General features: G+C 41.9%; 1 protein-coding gene across 3 annotated transcripts in view; it reads right to left on the bottom strand.

Annotated features, from left to right (window-relative positions):
• Positions 1 to 16563, bottom strand: part of P4HA2 (prolyl 4-hydroxylase subunit alpha 2) — a 190094-nt gene extending 173531 nt beyond the window's left edge. For all 3 annotated transcript variants that reach the window (XM_077473270.1, XM_077473271.1, XM_077473272.1), the window contains exon 1: positions 16399 to 16563. The gene's annotated coding sequence lies outside the window, so the exon portion shown is untranslated. The remainder of the gene's footprint in view (positions 1 to 16398) is intronic.
• Positions 16564 to 16813: the final 250 nt, after the last annotated feature.

The following is a 16813-nucleotide window of genomic DNA, read 5'->3' on the forward strand; positions in this document are numbered from 1 at the left end:
GATGGACTTGTGTCTTTATTTCAACCTAACTATGTAACTATTGTAGCCAATGTGTCCATGCACACTATGGCCTCTTTCACATGGCCAATCCATTTAGGTCCGCCTAAAAAACTGGACAGGTGGACCTGAATGGATGCTCCATAGACCTCTATGGAGCGTCGAATGTCAGCGGTGACATGTCCCCTGACATCCAACACGCTCCGATCCAAAAAAGAGTGACAGAGGAAAAACCTACTTTTCCATACGTCTGCGGATCGGTGACGACGGACTCTACAGTCCATCGTCATCTGATCTCCCATAGGGGAGAGCGGAGCTCTGACAGGTCCGTCCCTGCGCAGTGTGCAGAGACGGACCTGTCATCTTCCTGCTCAGCGGGGATCGACGGAGCGATCCCCACTGAGCAAGCGGATGTCCATGGGGCGGATCATCATGAATCCGTCCCGTGTGAAAGAGGCCTAAGGCTTTTTCAGGCATATGCTCCTACAGGGCAGATTTTTTTTTTTAAAAAAGCTAAAAAAGATGATCAAAAACACTCAAAACGTTCCAGCTTTTTTTGTTTTGTTTATACAGGAGGGTTTGTGAAAAACTGCTTATGCACAAGAGCACAAAAAAGCACAAGCTTCTTCAAATGCTTGTAAATCCACCCCTCTGTCCTCTCTGCCCTTTACAAAATGTGTAATACTATTTTTCTACAATGTATAGTGTTCTGTGAAAGGAGTAAGAGCAGAGGACAGGTTCCCCTTTGCTTTTACAGAACATGATGCACTGTGGAAGAATAGGAATATGAATTTTGTGAATGGATGGCGAAGACGGCAATATACAGCAACTATGAAGAAGGCGCTAAGGGGAAAAGTTTAACAAGAATGGGCTACACACCATTACACATAACTACTGCATTTGTTTAAAGCACACACGACAACTTTACTATGTGTCAGTATTTCTTGTTTAGAATGTCTGAGCTCCAATCTTGAGAACAACCATCTGTGAAGCATGAACTGCCTGCATCATCATATTCCCCGCCAAGATCTTCAACTGGTAACAATTAAAGAATACATTTTCTTTAGTTTTAAAAGAAACACAACATTAGCAAAGAGACCACATAACCAAGTTTAATTTTCATTAAATTGCATGTGGTCATTAAAATAATGTACTGGGGAATGGTTTTGCTAGTTAGTTAATGGGGATGCGTTGCTTTATCCTTTACCAACAGCAGTGCCAACAGGAAAATATGTATACAGTTAAATGGAAAATATAACGATTTGGTGTCAATTTAATTTTAGTTGCTTTTCAACGTTTATAGGTTTTTAACCTGTGTTTAAAGTTTTTCTTTAAATACATTGCATAAACAATCTTTATTTTACAACCAAAACGTAATTCATGAGAAGGATTCCTAAAGAACTATGGGTGAGCTAATCAGAGAATGCAGCATTTCTACGGCTCCTTGTGTTTATTTTTTACTTCAAACTGAAACATAGGATAAGACCATGTTCATACCTGTGATTTTATGTATGGTGTATTTAAAAAAAAAAAAAAAAAAAAATACAAAACAAAATCATGCTTTCTTCATTTTTGATGTGCTTTCATCAAAAGGTGTGTTATACACACACACACACACACACACACACACACACACACACACACACACACACACACACACACACACACACACGTGTGTATATTTGTTGTATTTATCCATAGTAGGGCCCAGAAACAATAATGTGCAGTTTGTTTTTTGTTTTTTCTACCTAAAACATGACGACACAAATTTAAAAAAGGCATTTTTTTTTTAAATTCCTACCTAAAAACTTTGACCTGACCCTGATTGACCCTGTCCTTAACTTTTTATTTTATCCCCCTCTCTCCACTGCATCTTTCTCCACAGAGAAGAAAAAAAAAAAAAAAAAAAAAAAAACACACAGGGGTGGGTTGCTCAGTGACTGTGATAGCCAATCAGAGGGCATCAGCAGGCCTGCGAGCCGCTGTCTATGGCTGTCTATGGCTGTCTTCGGGTAAATATATTTCTTGGACCTACAGGTAAGCCTTAATCTAGGGTTGCCTGTAGGTCAAAGTGGTTTGTAAGGGTTTATAACCACTTTAAACTAATCAATTATTGTGCTCACATATAAAAATATGTGTGTGCCATACAACACCCAGTGCCACATGTGCTGTCCACTTCCATTAATTCATCTACCCATACTGGGCACAAATATTTCGTAGTTATATAATCACAAATTTCCATTCTCCATCAATCACTGAAAATTTTCCAATGTACAAATCCTCAAACTATCCTCAAACTATTTTCGTTCCAAGAAAACAGAACTTTTATTATCTATCTCAAATCTATTTCCTAAAAAAATATGTGCTCACATATTCTCGTGATTAGAAGTGCAATTCCTTCAATACCCATGTGATTACCGAAAACGCAATACAGGGCAATACAGGGCTACTGAATACATATCCATTCTCTTCTTTGGTCTCCGCTCACTCCTTGTTAGGTATTTCCCTGCCATAGAAAACGTTTACATGCAAAAATATATAACAAAAAACAAAACAAACAGTGTATCTGTTAATATGGGACTCTTCATACAAAGCGGTCCATACCACAAAATAAAGTATACAGCAGCACAATCAAATCTAGAAAACAAGATTGTGCTGAAACAAATGATATTATCATTTCTTGAAGCACTGAAGTAGAGATACAAGCAGACAAACTGCTACAAACACATTATTAGGCACACCAAATTGCTACAGTTTCCATAGGTTTGAAGCCCAGATAAATTCACCAGTTGCAACCTGAACACATTGTTTATAAAAAAAAAAATTAAAATACAGAACAATATAGAATTTGTTTTCATAGTTTCTGCCGTAAACTCTGTAAAACTGAACCCCCTCAAGACCCCCCCCCCCCCCATGCACTGGAGACATTTTTTGATGGGGTCACCATCACGTCTACACTTTTGTCATCAGCTAAGACCACGCTACATGAAGACATCCTAAAGAAGGAAAAAGAGCTCCAAAAGCCCCTGGCCCAAGATATAGCCTTCTACTGTAAAATATTTTTTGCAAATTCTGATCCCTCATGTAACAGTATTCTTATCCTGTAATGAAAACCCACTTCTTCCTAAAGCCATCCATTCACAGATAGTTTTACATACCTGCAGGCAGAACGATATTGTGCAGTGGGGATGGGTGAATCTCCTGCTCAGCCTATTTTATGTTGTCAACCAGCCCCATCCCTTTTCTGTCAGGGATTTTTTTTGCTTAGCATAAAGATTACGATTCTCGTGGCGTAACATCAGCTTTCACATCATACAAAAAATTGGACTAACTTTACTGTTTAGTTCTTTTTTTTCATTCATTAAGACCCGAGGGCTTTCACACTGGAGTGGTGCACTGGCAGGGCGTCAGAAAAAGTCCTGCCAGCAACTTCTTCTAGTGGTGAACGCACCGCTCCTCCACCACTGCTCCCCATTCAAATCAATGGGGCAGCGCTGCTATACCACTGGCAAAACGGCGCTTGGCATTTTGCAGCCAGATTTTACCCGCTAGCGGTGATTAGAGAGATAGAATGTTTGGGGTTCTAATTAATTTAATAGCAAAGAATATTGATTTTAACTTGTAAGCAACAAGTGTCAAAAAAAAAAAAAAAGGTTTAGTCTTTAAGTGGTTAGACTAACCTCATTTACAGACCGTAGTTCATTTCTTTTGTTATAAACAAAAGTAACATTTTGTTCTTGTAGGCATCTCTGATGTTGAGATAAACTTGCCTGTCTGATTTATTTTTTATTTTTTTATTTTTTCTCAACTATCACAAGTGAGCAGAGGACTTTTGCACTTGTTACATAGATACAGGAAATGCAATTTTAAGATTGGAGGGGGTAGAATCACAATTTAGATTCTTTAATGATTAATCGTGCAGCCCTAAGGGAAACCAGCAGTGAAGCTTTGTGGTTTCACAGCCGGTTTCTTACTGCGCATGTGCGAAGCATGCTGCGCTTTGTGAATGGGCAGGCTGCGGGGGAAGGAGAAGAGCAGAGCTTCCCCTTTTGGGTAGAGCGCCACTTGCTTCATAGTTCTCTAGCAGTGATTCCAAACCAAAGACCTTCATAGCCTTAAAAAATATAGACCCAATTCACTGCTCAATACAGACTTTAAACCATTTACTGAAAAGCCCAATAATAATAATAATAATATTATTAGTAAATAAATTCTCTGGTCCTTTAGATCCCATTTACACCTTGACGTTCCCGAAAACACACAAAAAAAAAATTCCAAATTGTGCATTGTGGCAAACATGGGTAGCAGCTGCATGAAAGCATGCAAAGCTCACTGAAAAAAAAAAAACTTGCCCCAAAGGCAAGTTGAGTCTCTGACAATATTAGAAAAAGAAGTGATCTATTCCACCACTCAAAGCAAACTGCCTCATCTTTTCTTGCTATTGACGTACAAAAAGTGTTAAGCTGGCCATACATGTACAGAAATTCAGCTGGTTTAGCAGGGACTGGCCAAATTGCAATCCATGTATGGGCTTCCTGGTTCCTACACGTGGGCTTATGACTTCCTACAAGTCAATCCATCACAACAGTGCTGTGGGTAGGATTCCCATGGAAAGAAAACAGCATAATGTGTGTGGCCTGCTTTCAGTCAGTATTATGCGTCCACTGCAACAATAACTGAAAATACCCATTCCCTGACAATGCACCATCCATCAGCGAAAATTACCATTATTACCTGTGATGCTGACCCCCTTCAAGTTGGAAGTTTGGATAAAATCATATCCAAAATGGACAAAATGATATGCCTGACCTGCAACATCCACCTCTTGTCCCACTGTTGATGTATTCTCTGTAACACAAGTTTACAACAAAGTACATCAACACTGTGTAACCTTACAGTTATATACAGGGCTGCCATCAGAGGGGGTTCAGCCATTACAACTGTAAGGGGCCCGGGGGCAGAACGGGTGCCGTGCTGTGCAGTACAGAAACAATCTCTCAGCATGTGCTCTCTGTGGCATTGCACCCCTTGCGTACTGGGCTTTTCTGTGTCAGCAACAGGTCAGCTTTGTGAAAAACGAGCTGGGACCAGGTAGGAAGAAATACTAGTAAAAGTAGGGGCTGTGAAGGAATGGGGGGGGGGGGCGTTTGTGTATATATACAGGCAGTGGCGATTTGCCTGACCCATTAAGGTGTATTTTTGAAGCACCCGATTAGAGCCAGAGGCTCAAATAGGCTTAAAAAAGGTGAACAGAGCATTGCACTCGCAGTTCACCCAGGTGTGTTAGAAAAGTGAATATTAATTCACTGGTCTAACACTGAACCACCTCTCCACCAATCAGGAAGTGTGGGTGTGTTACCCGTCACCTAATAGGCGTCCAATCACAGTGCTTGTTATTTAGGAGGAAGAGGAAGAGGAAGAGGGGGAGGGGGAGGAGGGGGAGGAGGAGGAGGAGGAGGAGGAGGAGGAGGAGGAGGAGGAGGAGGAGGAGGAGGAGGAAGAAAGGGGATAAATGGAGGACAGAGCTCGCCGCCGTCACCCGCTGCCCCACCGAGATAGGTGCCAGGCAGACATAGAGCGTGCGCGGGGGGGGGGGGGGGTCACAGTGTTAACTTTTAAAAGGGGCACAAAGGCTGCGTTTGATGAGGCACAGCGAGGCTGCGATTGATAATTACTGAATTTTTCGGTTTGTTTGTGCCCCCCCCCCCGACAATTTTTGAGCAGCAGCCGCCACTGTCTACAGGTGTGTGTGTGGGGGGGGGGGGGGGGGCTAGCATATATACAGGTGTGTGCGGGACGCTGACCGATGACATATATACAGGCGTTAGGGGGACGCTGACATATATACAGGCGCGGGGGGACCGACATATACAAGTGTGTTTGGAGGCGGGGCCGGCATATATACAGGTGTGTGGGGGCTGACATATATACAAGATTGAGGGGGGCTGAGTGCGTACAGGTGGGGTGGCTGGTGTGCAGATACGGTAGGATGGCCTGTGGGCAAGCCCTGGGGAAATGTTGGTGGTCAGGCTTGGGGGGGGGGGGGGGGATGTTCAGGCCTTGGTTGCCCATGAAGCTGACAATTGTGAGAGATGATGTAATAACAAAGGATTACACATAAAAGACAACCAGACTACCCTGTATCATTAAAGAACATTTCAATCCATCTTTGCTGAATAAAAGGTTTCTCAATCTTGATCATACACTCTTTATTGTGACCCACGCACTAAAATGCTGTATTATCTCAATGCAATGACAACTCTATTATCTCACTGTTATGCATGCAGGTATCAAGGGAGAGCAGAAGCTGCAAAATGCTATAAGGCTCTATGGAATTATGAAAGCAGAACTCTGTAGTTCCCAAAATATAATAGAGGAATGGCTTAGGGCTCAGTTACCCTAGCTTCACACCCAATCGGTTTTTGTGCGCTTTGCAGAAATGCACTACTACATGTTAGCAGACACAGGTGCACTGTTCAGACTCACTACCAGCAGCCTGATAACGTCTATAAAAGGCTGAAATTTGACGGGACCGAATGCTGTACTGTGTGGCACTAATGTTTAGCACTAGTTTTCCTGGCTTGCATACTCAGATAAGAGTCTGGTATGAAAAAAAATTTGGGGAGGACCCCATGCCATTTTTTTTTTTTTTAATCGCTTCAGCCCTGGAAGATTTTACCCCCTTCCTGACCAGAGCACTTTTTGCGATTCGGCACTGCATCGCTTCAACTGACAATGGTGCGGCCATGTGAAGTAGCTCCTAAACAACATTAATGTCCTTTTTTTCCTCACAAATAGAGCTTTCTTTTGGTGTATTTGATCGCCCCTGCGGTTTTTATTTGCGCTATAAAACAAAAACAAATGAGCAACAATTTTGAAAACAAAAAAAACATTTTTTTTACATTTTGCTATAATAAATATCCCCCCCCAAAAAAAAAAAATATATAATATTTATATATATATATAAAAGTTTTTCCCCAGTTTAGGCCGATACATATTCCCCACGCTGTTTTTTTTTCGGAACTTTTCATTTCCGGCAATTCTTTTTTTTACATGCAGTTGTCAGAGGGAAACCCACAGACAGCTGATGAGTCATCAGTTGTTAAGGACGCGGCAGCCGATATACATCCTAAGTTTGAAGAGGAATATCGTTGTTATGGCAGCAGCTAGCTGCGGTAACCCCAGTATCCTCTTCTTTGGTCGGCGGTCCGCTTTCCGATAAGAGTGGTCTCTGCAGTGAATTTGATGTGAGATCGCTTTTAATCGGCGGCGGGAGAGGGCCCCCCCTTCTGCCATGCTCCGGTGCCCTCCACCACTTACCAGAGCCGTCTGCAGATCTTCACTCTTGTTGGGTATGGAGACGAGTGAGGGGAAGATGGCCCCCACCTGTCTCCATAACATTGGAGGGCGGAAGCAACATCAAAACGTCACTTCCACCCTTAACTCTTAAAAAGGGCAATTTTTCTTTTTTTAAATGACAATTAAAAAAAATGAAAATATATTGCATTTTAGTGTAAATATGAGATCTGAGGTCTTTTTGACCCCAAATCTCATATTTAAGAGGTCCTGTCATGCTTTTTTTCTATTACAAAAGGATGTTCCTTTTTAACGTCGCCTATGAGGATTTTTAAGGGTAAAAGTTTGTTTCCATTCCATGAGCGCAATTTTGAAGCGTGACATGTTGGGTATCAATTTACTCGACATAACATTATCTTTCATAATATAGAAAAAAATTGGGCTAACTTTACTGTTGTCTTATTATATAAAAAAAGTGTATTTTTTCCCCAAAAAAAAGTGCACTTGTAAGAACGCTGCACAAATACGGTGTGCAACGACCACCATTTTATTCTCTTGGATATTAGACAAAAAAAAAAATCGTATAATATAATATTAGGGGGTTCTAAGTAATTTTCTAGCAAAAAATAAAAAAAACATCTCAAAAAAGAGTCTCAGTCCTTAAGTGGTTAACAACCAGCTATTCTTCACACAGAATTTGGGTCTGACATTTTGAAATTCATTAGAAAATGAAAAAAGCAAAACAAAATGAATTCTGAAATTAATCAACAAAACAAAATTAGTAACAAAACTAAACAAATGTTTCTGTTATGCACATTTTTAAATCAGAACGGCCATTTAACTAGCATGTTTCGAAAGATCTGCAATGGCAGCCCCCTTATGTATCTCATGACAAGTTTACTTTAGGATACAAATTTTTGTATTCCAAAAGTAACAGAAGTGTGACCCCTGTGCATACATTTTTGCAGACGGTCTATGTTTATATTAAGCAAGCAAACAGAGGGGTCCTTGTCTTCACACGTAGCACTGGAGGAATGATCTGAGACTGGTGTGACAGCCTGGGATAGAGCTGCAGGCAGACCCTCCGATGTGCTCTGAAAGCAGGAGCACCGGGTAGGGGAGGTGCAAATGGTGACAATTACTTGTGAGGTTATACTAACTACAACAAGGAGCTTAGTAGAGAAAAAATAAATAAAAAAGTATACACAAAACCTCGTATACTAAACCCGTTCATTGCTCTTACCCCACAAACAGTTCCAACACCAAATTTATAATCAAGTCTTCCCTAGAAATAAACGCGCTTACTCCCAGGGTACTGTATTCTCACACTGGGGATAGTAAACCCCAGGGAGCTCTTCCAATGAGTGCAGGGGACTATGAGAAAAAGTTTTCGAAAATAGATCTAAAACCAGCAAGAATGGAAGCACATCTGTATCCAGTTGCTGTTTAGGGCCCATTTACACCGTGCGGTGCTAAATAAATGCTGCATGTCAGGGTTCTTTTTTTGTCAGCCATGGTGCATTGGCAGCCTCTTTAAAAAAAAAAAAAAAAAAATTGGGCTTACTTAAAGTGTTACTAAACCTGTAACAGTAAAATCAGTCTGTATATACAGTAAAGCAGGGGACTCCAAACTTCGTTTAGTGCCCATCAGACTTTAGGAGGGCCGGACTGCAGCCAGTAGGAGTAGAAAATGCCCCAACATCAATGGGAGTCCACAATGTCTCAGGCTTGGTGGTCAGTGGGATTTAAAAAAAAAAGTAATTAGTAGGAGGAGTCACTGGTACTAGTTGCAGGAACAATGCACCATCGTTGAGGTCAGCGGCAGGAATAACACCCCACTGTTGGTGTCAGTGAAAGAAATGCTACCTCAAGGCCAGACAATGGCAAGCAAGGGGCCGCATCTGGCCCTTGGGCCGCAGTTTCCACTCACTGTGGAACCTAAGGGGTTAATGCATTGCATTGTGTACAAAGGCTATTTGATTCTGTCTTCTCTGATTCTCCCCTTCTTTTAGTCCCCACACCTCCTGATAGAACAGGGCTTTGGGGACAAGCTGCACATGCTCAGTTTGGTGTGTATTGCTAGAGAGTTTTTTTTTTTCCCCTTGGAAGAGTGCATGCGATCAGCACAGGGCCAATCAGCCCTGTCCAGACAGAGGGTCAGGGGTTCTGCAGCCTCATAGGGCTTAAGCTTTAACAAGACACTGGTAAAAGTCACAAGACTGCTATATACTGCTGATGAGAAAAGGTATTTAGCAGTTTATATTTACTAAAGCCTGGTTCACACCCATGCATTTTCTGGTGCTTTTTTGCTAAAATGCACTACAGTTCATTTAACATGGTTTTCTATGGAACACCAATGGAGAAGCTGTAGAAAAAGCATGTAGTGCGTTTTTTGCTGCAATTTTAGAGAGATTTGCATTCTTTTTTATTCTGCCCCACAATAAATTGGCCAAAAAAACCAAAGTATTTAGCCCTGGGTCACATCGCATGCCAAATCGGCGGCTATTGCCACCAATTGGCAACGGTGCAGCACTGATTCCCAAAAGCAGTTTCTCTACTACTTTTGGCAACTTCGGGGTGTGATTTCAATAAACATCTGTGCAGAAACCCACACAGATGTCTCTGAAAATGCCCCCCCAAGTCGGGACTGACATGCAGGAATAAAATTGTGCAAGTTCATCTGAACTCACAAGATTTTATTCTCGCTGTCAGTGTGAACAAACCGGGGCTAAAGATGCAAAAGCAAATCACTGCAAAAATCGTTGTAAAATTGCATGTGCATAAAAACGCACAGCAAAAGCACTGCAGAAATTAATCAAAAGCAAAACGCATAGGTGTGAACCAAGCCTCCTGGGTTTAGGAACACTTTAATGTACAACATAAGTGTCAACAGTACACAAGAATGGCAAAGTGTAAAGTGCCCCTTAGTAACTGAATTTCATGGTAGGCATTTGTTACTATTTCAGTGATTTTTTTTTCCGTAGGTTTTTTTTTAATTCCTGGCTGTTACAAGAGATGAATTGTAGTTGTGCTTTTTTTGGAGGATGACTGGATTTAAATTCCTTGGTCACCATAACAAGTCCTCAAGGATTGCTTTAAATTTTCTTCATAGCTGAAGAAGTTGGTCAATTACTGCCATACAGAGGGTTCTTTATGTTTTTACCATCTAGCATTATGTCTTACACCAGTGATGGTGAACATTGGCACCCCAGATGTTTTGGAACTACATTTCCCATGATGCTCAACTACACTGCAGAGTGCATGAGCATCATGAGAAATGTAGTTCCAAAACATCTAGCAGCACAAAAGTTCGTCATCACTGTCTTATACAAACTGATATCTGGAAGATATCCATTTTAATGTTCTCACTTATAAAGCTGAAGTTTAGTAACATTGTTTTGGGGCACACAAGAGCAGTGTAATAATGTACCTCTAACATACTTCCCAATTTTTTGGGGATGGGAATAAGGGAAACCTATCAGCAAAAATATGCAGGCATAGGACACACCCCTTGCCACACACCCTTAAAGGAGAATTGTAAAAAAAAAAACAAAAAAAAAAAAAAACACAAGATTGGTTAAACCCACAGGTGCTTTTTTACCACTACTATTCCTTTATATTGGCTTCTGGAATTTACAAATGCAACAATTTAGAAATATGATGGAAGGTTTAGCACTGGAAAACACGTTTTGATAGATAAAAAGTGCATTTTATATACATCTGTACAGATCAGACCAAAATGAGGGATAAATGAGGAGGAATGAGGGACATTGCTCCAAATCAGGGACAGTCCCTCGAAATCAGGGACAGTTGGGAGCTATGCCTCTAATGAGGTGTATCCCATGTTCTGCTGGATTCTAGTCAGTCACTGTAATAACCCATTGTAAACCCACTGTAATAGTGATGACAAAGACCCCACAGCTGGAAACTTTTGGCTCTGCGGGGATTACTAACAGCAGATGTAACAGTGATGGATTGCACGTCTCCTCTCCTTCCTGTACCCTTGGCCATTCATAAATCTCCTAGCTTCATGGATGAAGGAGGAGCAGATGAATGACAGAATCTCCCTACCCATTCACAGAACATGTTGCATTTTGAGAGAATCGTAGACATTTGTGATTGGCTGAGAGTACAAAAAGGGGAGGGTTGCAGCTGTGAAGGGTCTCTGGCATCACTGAGAGGTGGATTATTATAGAGTTATTGCAGAACATATAATACACATCATTAGAATCAATCACAATTTTGGACGAGTGCTGTATGCCATAAAAAAAAAAAAAAAAAAGGACACACACACACACACACAAACACCAAAAAAAAAAAAAAAATCCCATGCTTTTGACTAGAAGAAAGAGCAGACAGTGGCGGTGACCACCAAATTGGAGAGAAGAACCATGCTATGCAATATTTCTGCATAGAGCAGGTTGGACTTAATGGACTTGTGTCTTTTTTCAACCTCACCTACTATGTAACTAATATGTAAGGCAAGTATGACCTCTTATTTAAAAATTAAAAAAAAAAAAGAAGTCTTTAACCACTACAGATCCGCGCTATTGCCAAATGACGGCAACAGCGCGGACCTACATTTCCGGGACGACGTCTATTGACGTCGTCCCGGATACGAGCGGCCTGCGCGCTCTGTGATCGGCGAGTCCGTGAGACTCGCCTGATCACCGATCCGTGCAAGGGGTCGTTCCCGACCCCTTATCACGTGATCAGCTGTCAGCCAATGACAGCTGATCATGTGATAGAACGGAGCCGGTAATCGGCTATTATTCCTCCTCGCGCTGACAGCGCGAGGAGAGAAAAAAAAAGCCGATCACCGGCGGCCGTGATCGGGACATCAGTCCCGATCACGGCCAGCAATACAGCTGACCACCTGCCCCCTGCCAGTGCCCACCTGCCCACCGCCGTGCCATCCTGAATAAAAGTAAGTGCCCCCCATCAGTGCCCCCCATCAGTGCCCATAGTGCCCACAGTGCCACCTACAGTGCCACCCACAATGCCACCCACAGTGCCATCCAGCAGTGCCACCAACAGTGCCCACAATCTGCCTCAAAGGTGCTGCGACCCAGTGCCGCCCATCAGTGCCCAGCAGTGCCGCCCATCAGTGCCCAGCAGTGCCACCTATCAGTGCCACCTATCAGTGCCCATCAGTCCCATCTATCAGTGGTACCTATCAGTGCCCATCCGTGCCACCCATCCGTGCCACCCATCCATGCCATCTTATCTGTGCCCATCTTTGCCCATCAGTGCCGCCTTATCTGTGCCCATCGGTGCCGCCTTATCTGTGCCTATTAGTGCCGCCTTAACTATGCCTATCAGTGCCCACCAGTGCAGCCCATCAGTGCCCACCAATGCAGCCCATCAGTGCCCACCAATGCAGCCCATCAGTGCCGCCTAATCAGCGCACTTCAATGAAGGAGAAAAATGACCCGTTTGCAAAATTTTATAACAAACTATTAAAACATGATTTCTTTTTTTTTATTTTTTTGCATCTTTTTTTGTTTGTTTAGCAAAAAATAAAACTCCGAGCTGTAACTAAATACCACCAAAAGAAAGCTCTATTTGTGGGAAAAAAATGATAAAAATTTCATTTGGGTACAGTGTTGTATGACCGCGCAATTGTCATTCAAAGTCCATCAGCGCTGAAAGCTGAAAATTGGTCTGGGACTGAGGGGGGTTTAAGTGCCCAGTAAGCAAGTGGTTAAAGTGATAGTAAACTCTCAAAGTTATTTTTTACATACATGAGCTACTTTTGAAGTCGTTTTGGGCCCATTCACTTTAATGAGTGTGTGCACAAAAACATATGGTATGTGACATTCTGCCCAAAAAAAAAAAGCTCCTGTATGGTACTTCATATTCGAAAACACATTTAAAAAAAAGCCTTAAATTATAACTAAAAGGGAAACCTTTTTTTTTTTTGTATTGGATAGAGTGGAGAGGGATTAGAACCCCTGTCCATTTTTAGTGCTGTCCGTGCCCCCTGTTAAAGAGATCCCCCCTCTCTTTTTGGCCTGTTTACCATTATCAGTGAAAGTAAAAGAAAATCCCAAAGTTTGGGTTGTCGCTGAAAAGTAACAGAGCGGAAATCTTCCAATGAGGGGACTAGGAGGTCCCCAAGGAATTACCTTAATTTGTAGGGATTTCCTCTCACTTCCTGTTTGGATATGGGACAGGAAATGAAGGGAAATCTCTGCAATGGGACACAGATGACAAAAAATAATCATCTGACAGGGGTTATAACCCCCCCCCCCCCAATCAACACTCAACCTGTGGTTGAAGAAAGGAAAATTGCATAATGCATGACTTCCTTAAGTGGTTCTAAAGCTTTCCTATTTTTACCTTTTTGTATTAAAATAACATATACTTACCTGCTCTGTGGAAGGCTTTTGCACAGAGCAGCCCCAATCATCATCCTCTGGGGTCCCTCATAGGCACTCCAGGCCCCTCCTCTTTGTTGGGTGTCCCCACAAAAAGCTGTTTTCCGTGGAGGCACTCGTGGATGCTCGCTTCCGAGCCCCGCTGTTGCGTCCATTGTCACCCCCCCCCCCCCCGCACCCATGTTACAGGGTTTGATTAACAGCAGCAGAAGCCAATGGCTCCAGCTACTATCAGTTTGTCCAATGAGGAGAAAAACCGCGTACTCATGCACATTGCTGGATCTGATCGTTTTTTTTTTTTCAGGCTAGTCTCATAAAACCAACAGGTTACTAAAGTTACGAAAATTCTCTTACAAGAAAACACAACTTCTGAAATTATGTCGTGTTTTGTCAATACAAATCACTACATCACTTCGGAAGTTGTACACTGTTGTAAGAGAATGTATAGCAATGTATTCTTTCATTTCCGAGCATGCGTGGTCTTTGTCATACAAATACTACAATTACATGGAAATCATTTGCTCCATTATCATATAAAAAATAAAAATTGTGTTTGTCCCTACAGATATTGTTTGCATGAACCCTCACGATCGGCTCTCGAAAGCTGTGCACCAACTATCAGATTATTGGACGATTGCTCTGAAAGTGGTATTTTTAGTAAGATTTTCTCATTGTGTCTACTAGGCATTTGGCTGGCCATACAGGAGTCATTTTTTTTTTATTCCATTCAATTCACTGGTTGAAGGAAAGAAAATGATTCAGTTTTCCCATCCACACATTCAATGTGGATGAGGGAATCCCTCCTGCTGAGCGATTGTATTCTGACAACGGCTGTGCTTTGATCCAGTATGGTCACCTTTACAGCATCCCTGCCAATTGCTATTTTCTTAATAAAAAGAGATAGCAGGGAATTAATGAAAACAGATACAGAGCTGTAAATGGTAACCAATCAACTTCTGATTTTTTTTAAAGCTTAAAGAGGAGTTCCCCTTTAAAAAAATAAATAAATTCTGCAGCTGCTGACTTTTAATAATTGGACACTTACCTGTCTCAGGGTCCAGCGATGCAGGGGAACGAAGCCCCGCTTGTTCCCCCCCTCTGCTCAGCGGTGTCGGCATTCTTACTGTGGGCACCCAGCTGTGGCTTCACAGCCGGGCACCCATGAGCAGCGCCACACGCTGGGATTGGCTGTGCAGTCATCTGGGACCTGTTACGTGTCCCAGATGACTGACAGGAGGGAGGGAGCCCTTCCTGTTCCGAGGGGAAGTGATGTCACCAGCCCAGACACTGAAGGAGGCAGACTATGAGGGACCCCCTAGAAACAGGAATTTAGAGGCGAGTTAAAATTTTTATTTTTTTCCACATTTTTTATTTTTTTTAATTTTTTTGGAATTTTAATATTTTTTTTTATTTTTTTTTGGGGGGGGCACCACTTTAAATTCACACAGGGTCAACCTGTCAGGCAATTCAGCCACCTGAAAACGTCTCACTCCATGCATTGCAATGGAACTGTTCTAATAGGAGTGACTCAAGTCACTCTGACTTATAAAAAAGTTCCTGTACTACTTTGGAGCGGTTTGTATTGACTTCTATACAGAAGTCTTTTTGCAAGCCACACTGTACGGGGCGGCTTCAGAGTCGGGCGACTTTGAAACTGCTCCCCCGGCACTAACAAGCTGAAGCTAGAAACAGATTGGTTGCCATGCACAACTGCTCCAGATCCTGTCTGCTACAGTTTTAATAAATTCCTCTTGTCTGGCAGCCCATGCCCTCCACTATAAAGCCTGGTACACATAATAAGATTATCGGATGAACAATCGTCCATTTTTTTGTTTGTTTTTTTGCATGCTAGTCTCTAGATCAAAAATGAAAAAGTTACTAAAGTTACAAAAATTCTCATACAACTGAATAAAAAAAAATTCGGAAGTGATGTCATGTAATGTATTTTCGGGTCAAAAACTGTACTGGATTAAAACGAAAATTGTATGATCTGGTATTGTACAAGAAAAAAAAAGAAAAAAAAAAATCTGTGTTTGCCCCTTTGGATAATTTCAGACTAACGGTCGTGATTGGTTCTTAATAGCTGTGTACTATTGATCAGATTATCGCACAATCGCTTCCAAAGCGTTTTTTTTTTTTTTGTACGATTTTCTGATCCTGTGAACTAGGCATTAGTATAATTAATGTTTTGGAAAATAGTTGGAAGTTCTGGTATTAAACCCTTGCGCAGGGGAATTTGAGAATAGATCACTCTGGGGGACTTGGGGAAACGAAACACTTTACAAAAAAGGGTTATGTACAATGTTACAGCTGAGAAATATACAATGTTACAGTTGAGAAACATTATAAAGTTGCTTCAAATAACTTATTAACAATCATTTTTAAACTAAATCAGAACTGAGAAGAAAGAAAACAAGTAGAAAGTTAAAGCATGTAATGATTGGTGAGAAGTAATGCAGTGGAAGGACCTGAGAAGAAGGCAGTGGAGGACACTTCCAGAGATTCCCAGTCCATGTTCTCTGGCACTGAGTACTGGACTGGGAGTTTATGATGGATCACATTGCACAGAACATTCTGGAGGGGGGCGATCCTCTGCCAGCCCAACTTTTCCTCTTTCCTGGGACTTCCCTACTTCTATCTGCCCATTAACATGTCTGCTGCCCCCATCCAAAGTGTAAATCGCTTTCCTTCCCCATCCCTCCAGTGTGATGTCATAGCTGCTTACCCGGACAACAGAAGGTCTAGCAGTGACCGATCCACCCTCTCAGAGCCGGCTCTTTTATCTCATGTAGATCGCACGCCGATCATGTAATGCTACTGCAAGCAATGTAGAAGGATCGCAGTCTAGAATCTAAGGATCCCTCCCATGTACACACAGCTCAGCCTCTGCTATGACGTATTATCCGGTGTTCAGTGACATCACATCCCCAGACTCCCTATAGACGTGCCTGCTCTCCGCTCTGTATGGGTCACAGGGGGAAGCTTCTCTGTCTTCTGCAGAACAATAACCTGCTAATAGGAGGTCACAACATACACATTTATTGTATAATATTAGCATTTCAACAATACAAACAATAGGTTTCTGGGTTCTATTTAATTGGATTGTACACATTATTATTGTTATTATTATAATACAGGAT

This window comes from Lithobates pipiens, unplaced genomic scaffold (genome assembly GCF_037356315.1).
Source record: "Lithobates pipiens isolate NorthernLeopardFrog02 unplaced genomic scaffold, aLitPip1_a1.2 Scaffold_8, whole genome shotgun sequence".
Lineage (NCBI taxonomy): Eukaryota > Metazoa > Chordata > Amphibia > Anura > Ranidae > Lithobates > Lithobates pipiens.